The sequence below is a fragment of the Cetorhinus maximus genome, chromosome 12, assembly GCF_964194155.1.
Source record: "Cetorhinus maximus chromosome 12, sCetMax3.hap1.1, whole genome shotgun sequence".
Taxonomy (NCBI): domain Eukaryota; kingdom Metazoa; phylum Chordata; class Chondrichthyes; order Lamniformes; family Cetorhinidae; genus Cetorhinus; species Cetorhinus maximus.
In genome coordinates this window covers 71,481,407-71,489,216 of record NC_135890.1, presented here as the reverse complement: position 1 = coordinate 71,489,216, position 7,810 = coordinate 71,481,407, and positions in this window count along the sequence as shown.

Genomic DNA, 7,810 nt, shown 5'->3' with positions numbered 1-7,810 from the left:
GAAATTTGAAGATAATATTAATATGAGCCATGCAAATATGAACAAAGAATGCTGCTTAAAGTTATGTGGAAGATATGAGATCTGTGATGCAATTGGCCAAACAAATGCCAAATTAAATTTAGCACTGGAAAATACCAGATTTCAGATGAAATGTAATGGAACACGTGATGAAAAATGGAACAGAATTAGCACAGGGGGACTTTGAAAGGGAGTGACTGTGAGCTCATCACTTTCAAGGGATAAAATGTGTACAGAAAGGAATTAAATAAAGCGTTGTGAGTATATCACTGCGGGGATTAGGCTGAATGCATATTAAAGATATAGTGAGGTAGAGGTAGAAAACTAGGGCCCAAGGTGAAAAACGATCACCATGGGACAAGAAATCAAAGGCACCAGACTGATGGAGTGCGATGCATTGTCTTGATGAAGTGTAGTGAAATCTGGCCACGTTCCGGGGGCATTGTGTTTGAATGGCAGTCGTGGTGCTTGTGCTTGGAGAGGTTGGCAACGGAGAAATGGATCAGAAAAGGGGGCTGACAATAGGTGGCAAAATGGGAATTGGTGCAGAAAATCTGTAAGTCTGAAGGTTGTTTGGGGAGAAGGAATGGAGAATTTTGGCACATCCTGTTAAATCAAGCACGAGCAATTGATGGTTGTGTTTTGTCATTGCACAAGAGACAACGGTGTGCTCCAGTTCAGTTATTGTATAGAATTTGCAGCACACATTGGCAATCCTGAGTAGCTGCTCATCAGGATGGCTGAGTGGTCTAAGGCACCAGATTCAAGGAGTATGATTCCTTGCCTTTCAGTGGCATGGTGAATTCTAGTCCCTTTCTAGGGGTGTGGGTTCAAATCCCACTCCTGACATTCCCTTTTCAATGGCACAAATGCTCTCCCCAGCCTCACATTTCCTGCCAGGGGAGAAGGAATGGAGAATTTTGGCACTGCCTGTTAAAACAAGTAGGAGGAATTGATGGCTGCGCGTTGTCTTTGCATAAGGATCACGGGTGTGCTACAGTTCAGTTAGTGCACAGAATTTGCAGCACACATTGGAAACAAGTCTGGCAAAGCTGTCAGGATGGACCAAAGAACCAAGATGCCAGAGTCAATGAGTATGATTGCTGACCTTACAACAACCTTGTGAATGCTAGTCCCTTTTAAGGCTGCGTGGCTGAGTGCTCTGAAGCAACCGACCAAAAGAGTGTGATTCCTTGCCTTGCAGTCACTTGGTGAATTCTGGCTCCTTTCTAGGGGCGTGGGTTCAAATCCCACTCCTGACATTCCGTTTAAGCGGCACAAATGCTCTTGCCAGCCTCACTTTTCTTGACAGGCTCTGCTGAAATTTACGCCTGCCACATTTTACCACTTCAACGCTATTTACACGTCAAAACAAACACAGTCCTCCAGCTGGCTGGCAATATCTGGACCATTCCTGTGCCAACAGTGAGGTCGTAGCTGCTCTACCAAGTGAGGGTCCAGCAGTGAAGGTCCATCAGACAACCATGCTGTGAGTGATGTGTCCTGTTCAACAGCCCCTGCCATGCACTAAGTATCCCTCTTTCCTTTTGCAGGCACGTCTGGGAAACAGCCAAGCGGGTCCACAACCCAGGTCCTTGACTCAAGTCCCGAAGACACCTCTCAAGAGAAATCTGCTGAAACCTTCATTGAAGACCCATCCACAGCGCTCACCTACACCCTCCACTAGTGCAGAGACACACACCTCGGTGGGGCCTAGCTTTAGAGTAGCCTTGGGGTCACAATCTGGTGAGCACATCGCACTCTCTGGTCCACAGCAGGTGGCAGCAGTGACTTCCCAGGTTTCCAGCATTCGGAGTGCTGCTGGAGGCCAGAAATCTGCTGAGCCTGAGCCAGATGACGAGCCTCGGGACTTGGTCATACCTCAGTTGCTGGAGCTGCAATGACAAGCTCGGGAACATCAGGAAGGGATCTCGACTACGCTCCTCAGATTGCAAGGCATGATGGAGGAGTCTGTCCGCCTTCAGGCTGAGGTGATAGCGCCGGCATGCCAACGCACCGAGGTCAACACTGATCGGATGGCAGCTGCCATGGAGACCTTCGTCCAGGATGTTGCTCCTGCACTGCTGCGCGGGCTGAACTCCATCGCTGATGCTGTAGTTAGCCTCCAACAGTGTCAACACGAGAGGGAAGTGGGGCAGCTCCGTCTCACTCCAACTTCCTCTCCTCCTCAATGAATCAATGGGGTCTTTGGGCACCCATAGCGGGGACAGTCAGCAAGTGTGCACCCTGTGGCCATCCACACAAGTGACTCCAGGAGTCTCCGGCCCATCTGAATCCCCTCTTCTTGTGACCCCAGCAAATCCAGCTCCACAAGCAGAGGAGGATGCCACTGCCACACAGCAGGACCCTGAAAGCAGGCCAGGGCCCTTCAGGTCTCAGTCCTCCAGAGGATGCTCATCAAGGTCATCACAGGCAGGGTATAGCAGTCAGCAGGCTGCCTCCACCTCTGCTGTGGATGGCCAAGGCAGGGTTAGGAAAGTTAAGAAGATGTAGATGCACAGTCTGGGTACAGGTGGTAATCACTTGTGCAAAATGTTGACTATTGTAAATAAACTCCCAGCAACATCACCCTGTCTATGGCTCCTTGTTATGATGAGCAGTGTTTGTGTCAGTCTGAAGTGAATGCTTGGTCCCTGTATGAGATAAAGGCAGGTGTCTCAGTCCAGGGCCTCTTTCCTGTGCTTTGTTTAACCTTCCCAGCACACTGAAGGTGCACTTTCACAGTCACTGGACACATCAGTCATGCCTGCACCTCAGTGGGGCTTTTCATTGCTGCCAGAATGTCCTGGGCCGGTGGCACAGAGTACGGTGATTCTCTCTGTGCTCCCAGCACCTTTTGAGGTGCAGCTGGCCCCATCTCATCAGCATCTGTGTCCGGTGACAGTGTGGCTTCTGAAGGGCTCAGATCACGAAGGATGCCATAGGATCAGGAGAAGTTAAAGTTTCCCTGCTGCATCTCCATGATATGACCCTGTTCACAGAGCACAAGCGAGGTGCCTTCAGCCAAATAGGAGTCAGACATTCAGATAAGTTATGTGAGGATCTATGGAGTGTCCCCACTGCACGTCATCATCCTCTTGGAATGTAGGGACTGTGGGCATAAGGCCTTATGGAGCCTTATCACTGAGGGTATGTACTCTGCCATCAGCCAGACAAAAGTTAATTGTTGCAGAAACAGAAATACCTGGAAAAACTCAGCAGGTCTGGCAGCAGCGGTGGAGAAGAGCACAGTTGACATTTCGAGTCCTCATGACCCTGCAACAGAACTAAGTAAAAATAGGAAAGTGGTGAAATATAAGCTGGTTTAAGGGGGGGTGTTGTTGGGACAAGAAGCCAGTAATAGGTGGAGATAACCAAAAGATGTCACAGACAAAAGGACAAAGAGATGTTGAAGGTGGTGATATTATCTAAAGGAATGTTCTAATTAAGAGTAGACAGCAGGACAAACAAGGTACAGATAGACCTAGTGGGGGTGAGGTGGGGGGAAGGAATACTAAAAGGGCTAAAAGGTAGAGATTAACAATGGGTGGAAATACATTTAAAAATAATGGAAATAGGTGGGAAAAGAAAAATCTATATAAATTATTGGAAAAAACAAAAAGGAGGGGGAAGAAACGGAAAGGGGGTGGGGATGGAGGAGAGAGTTCATTATCTCAAATTGTTGAACTCAATATTCAGTCTGAAAGGCTGTAAAGTGCCTAGTCGGAAGATGAGATGCTGTTCCTCCAGTTTGCGTTGAGCTTCACTTGAACAATGCAGCAAGCCAAGGACAGACATGTGGGCATGAGAGCAGGGTGGAGTGTTGAAATGGCAAGCGACAGGGAGGTCTGGGTAATGCTTGCGGACAGACCGAAGGTGTTCTGCAAAGCGGTCACCCAGTCTGCGTTTGGTCTCTCCAATGTAGAGGAAACTGCATTGGGAGCAACGAATGCAGTAGACTAAGTTGAGGGAAGTGCAAGTGAAATGCTGCTTCACTTGAAAGGAGTGTTTGGGCCCTTGGATGGTGAGGAGAGAGGAAGTGAAGGGGCAGGTGTTGCATCTTCTGCGGTTGCATGGGAAGGTGCCGTGGGAGGGGGTTGAGGAGTAGGGGGTGATGGAGGAGTGGACCAGGGTGTCACGGAGGGAACGATCCCTATGGAATGCCGCCAGGGGGGGTGAAGGGAAGATGTGTTTGGTGGTGGCATCATGCTGGAGTTGGCGGAAATGGCAGAGGATGATCCTTTGAATGCGGAGGCTGGTGGGGTGATAAGTGAGGACAAGGGGGACCCTATCATGTTTCTGGGAGGGAGGAGAAGGCGTGAGGGCGGATGCGCGGGAGATGGGCCGGACACGGTTGAGGGCCCTGTGAACTACCGTGGGTGGAAAACCTTGGTTAAGGAAGAAGGAGGACATGTCAGAGGAACTGTTTTTGAAAGTGGCATCATCAGAACAGATGCGACGGAGGTGAAGGAACTGAGAGAATGGGATGGAGTCCTTACAGGAAGCGGGGTGTGAGGAGCTGTAGTCGAGGTAGCTGTGGGAGTCGGTAGGCTTGTAATGGATATTGGTGGACAGTCTATCATCAGAAATTGAGACAGAGAGGTCAAGGAAGGGAAGGGAAGTGTCAGAGATGGACCATGTGAAAATGATGGAGGGGTGGAGATTGGAAGCAAAATTAATAAATTTTTCCAGGTCCCAACGAGAGCATGAAGCAGCACCAAAGTAATCATCGATGTACCGGAGAAAGAGTTGTGGGAGGGGGCCGGAGTAGGACTGGAACAAGGAATGTTCCACATACCCCATATAGAGACAGGCATAGCTGGGGCCCTGCGGGTACCCATAGCCACACCTTTTATTTGGAGGAAGTGAGTGGAGTTAAAAGAGAAATTGTTCAGTGTGAGAACAAGTTCAGCCAGAAGGAGGAGAGTAATGGTGGATGGGGATTGTTTGGGCCTCTGTTCGAGGAAGAAGCTAAGGGCCCTCAGACCATCCCGGTGGGGGATGGAGGTGTAGACGAATTGGACGTCCATGGTGAAGAGGAGGCGATTGGGGCCAGGGAACTGGAAATTGTTGATGTGACGTAAGGTGTCAGAGGAATTACGGATATAGGTGGGAAGGGACTGGACAAGGGGAAAGAAAAGAGAGTCAAGTTAGTGAGAAATGAGTTCTGTGGGGCAGGAACAGGCTGACACGATTGGTATGCCGGGACAGTCCTGTTTATGGATTTTGGGTAGGAGGTAGAAGCAGGCCGTCCGAGGTTGGGTGACTATCAGGTTGGAAGCTGTGGAAGGAAGATCTCCAGAGGAGATGAGGTCAGTGACAGTCCTGGAAACAATGGCTTGATGTTCCGTGGTGGGGTCATGGTCCAGGGAGAGGTAGGAGGAAGTGTCTGCGAGTTGACGCTCAGCCTTCGCGAGGTAGAGGTCAGTGCGCCAGACAACAACAGCACCACCCTTGTCAGCGGGTTTGATGACAATATTAGGGTTGGACCTGAGAGAACGGAGTGCAGTAAGTTCAGAGAGAGACAGGTTAGAATGGGTGAGAGGAGCAGAGAAATTGAGACGGCTAATGTCACGCCGACAGTTCTCAATGAAAAGATCAAGAGAAGGTAAGAATCCAGAGGGAGGGGTCCAGGTGGAGGGAGAATATTAGAGGTGGGTAAAAGGATCCGTTGAACGGGGAGAGGACTCTTGCCCAAAGAAGTGAGCACGGAGACGAAGGCGGCGGAAGAAGAGTTCAGCATCGTGCCAAGCCCGAAATTCATTGAGATGAGGGCATAAGGGTATGAAACTAAGTCCTTTGCTGAGCACTGAACGTTCAGCGTCAGAGAGGGGAAGGTCAGGGGGTATAGTGAATAAACGGCCGGGGCTGGGATTGGAAGACGGGATAGGGACAGAGGGACGGGCAGGGATGGAGGGTCCTGGATGGGTGTTGGTGTCAATGAGTTGTTGGAGCTTGCGTTCCTTAGCACTTGAGAGAAAGAGAAAAAGTTTCTTGTTGAGGCGTCGGATGAGACGAAGAATAAAATGAAACTGGGGGCACACGCAGCTTTGAAAAAGGGTGCGTCGGTGCTGCTGGAGGAAGAGGTCGAGTGTGTTCATATGGCGGCGCATGGCACTGAGTGTGGATCTCAGAATGCGACAGGAACAGCCGTCCGAGGAACGTTGTATGTCCCGGAGATACCTGTAATCCTGGGTGGGTTCGAAACATGAGGGATGGAATTTCAGTTGAAATCATGTGGGGTAAGTCGGAGACGGAGACAGTCACTGAGAAAGGAAATATGGCTGTGAAAGCGGGTTTTAGTAAACACCTTGTCAAACACCAGGAGAGAAATGGAAAGCAATGAAGGTGAACAAGGCAAAAGAGAGATACGAAAATCCTGACGGAGAGTAGATCAAAACTTCTTCAAGGTAGGCATTTCATGAAGAGAAGTGGCAGTCAATTAAACACAGAGATAAAAGCAAAGAACTGTGGATGCTGGAAATCCAAAACAAAAACAGAAACAGAAATACCTGGAAAAACTCAGCAGGTCTGGCAGCATCGGCGGAGAAGAGCACAGTTGACGTTTCGAGTCCTCATGACCCTTCTGTTCACAGATGCAATGTGAGGATCTATGGAGTGTCCTCACTGCATGTCGTCATCATCCTCCACAAATCTAACGGCTATGAGGGCCTCCAGAGCGCGCCTGCCACATCTGGACAGTGCGAGGGCCTCATTGCTGTCATTCTTGCCTTCAAGGACCTCCTCACCCTCATCCTTGTTGACATCCTCCTCATTGGTCTGAGATCTGCAGCTCCTCCATCTCCCCCTCAGCCAGCTCCTCTCCCCATTGTGGCGCCACGTTGTAAAGAGTGCAACAGGTGACAATGATGTGTGACACGCTTTGTGGACTGTTTTGCAGGGCTCCTCCAGACCGGTCCAGGCACCGGAACCTCATTTTCAACATCCCGATGGTTTGCTCCACCAAGTTGCGAGTTGCAGTATGAGCCTCATTATACCTTCGCTCTGCTGCTGTCTGAGGCCGCTGCATGGGTGTCATCAGCTACGGCCTCTGGGGGGTAACCCTTGTCCCCAGAGAACCATCCCTGCAGCCTCTGTGGACCCTGGAAGACACCAGGGATCTGAGACTTGCTGAGAATGTAGGAGTTGTGGACACTCCCTGGGAGCCATGTGCAGACCTGCAGGATATGTTTGTGGTGCTCGCACACCAGCTGAACACTCAGTGAGTGGAAACCCTTGCAGTTGATGTAGTTGACTGCTTGTTGCTACGGAGATCTGAATGCCACGTGAGTGCAGTCGATGGCACCCTGCACCTGTGGGAAACCGGAGATCTGGGCAAATCCCAGTGCTCTTGCTTCCTGGATTTCCTGACCCCGGGCGAAATGCACAAAGTTTTGTGCCTTCGCAAAGATGGCATCCGTGACCTCATGGATGCATTTGTGGGTGGAGACTTGTGAGATCCCACAGAGATCACCTGTGGAGCCCTGAAAGGAGCCACTGGCATAAAAATTGAGCACCGCGGTCACTTTCATGGCCACTGGCAAAGGATGCCCTCCATGTCCCTGTGGCGCCAAATCCTGCAGCAGGTGGCAGAGGTGACCGACCAGTTTCTGGGACATGCGCAGTCTTCGGCGACACTGGTTCTCGGTCATCTGCAGGAATGACAAGTGCCGTCTATGGACCATGTGTCTAGTAAGACGCCAACTCGCTGTGGCTATTCAGTAGTGAGTGTGGGAGCCCCAGCCTTTTTCTTGAGGGTTCTGCTCCTCCCTCTGTCAAGCTGGGCACCTCT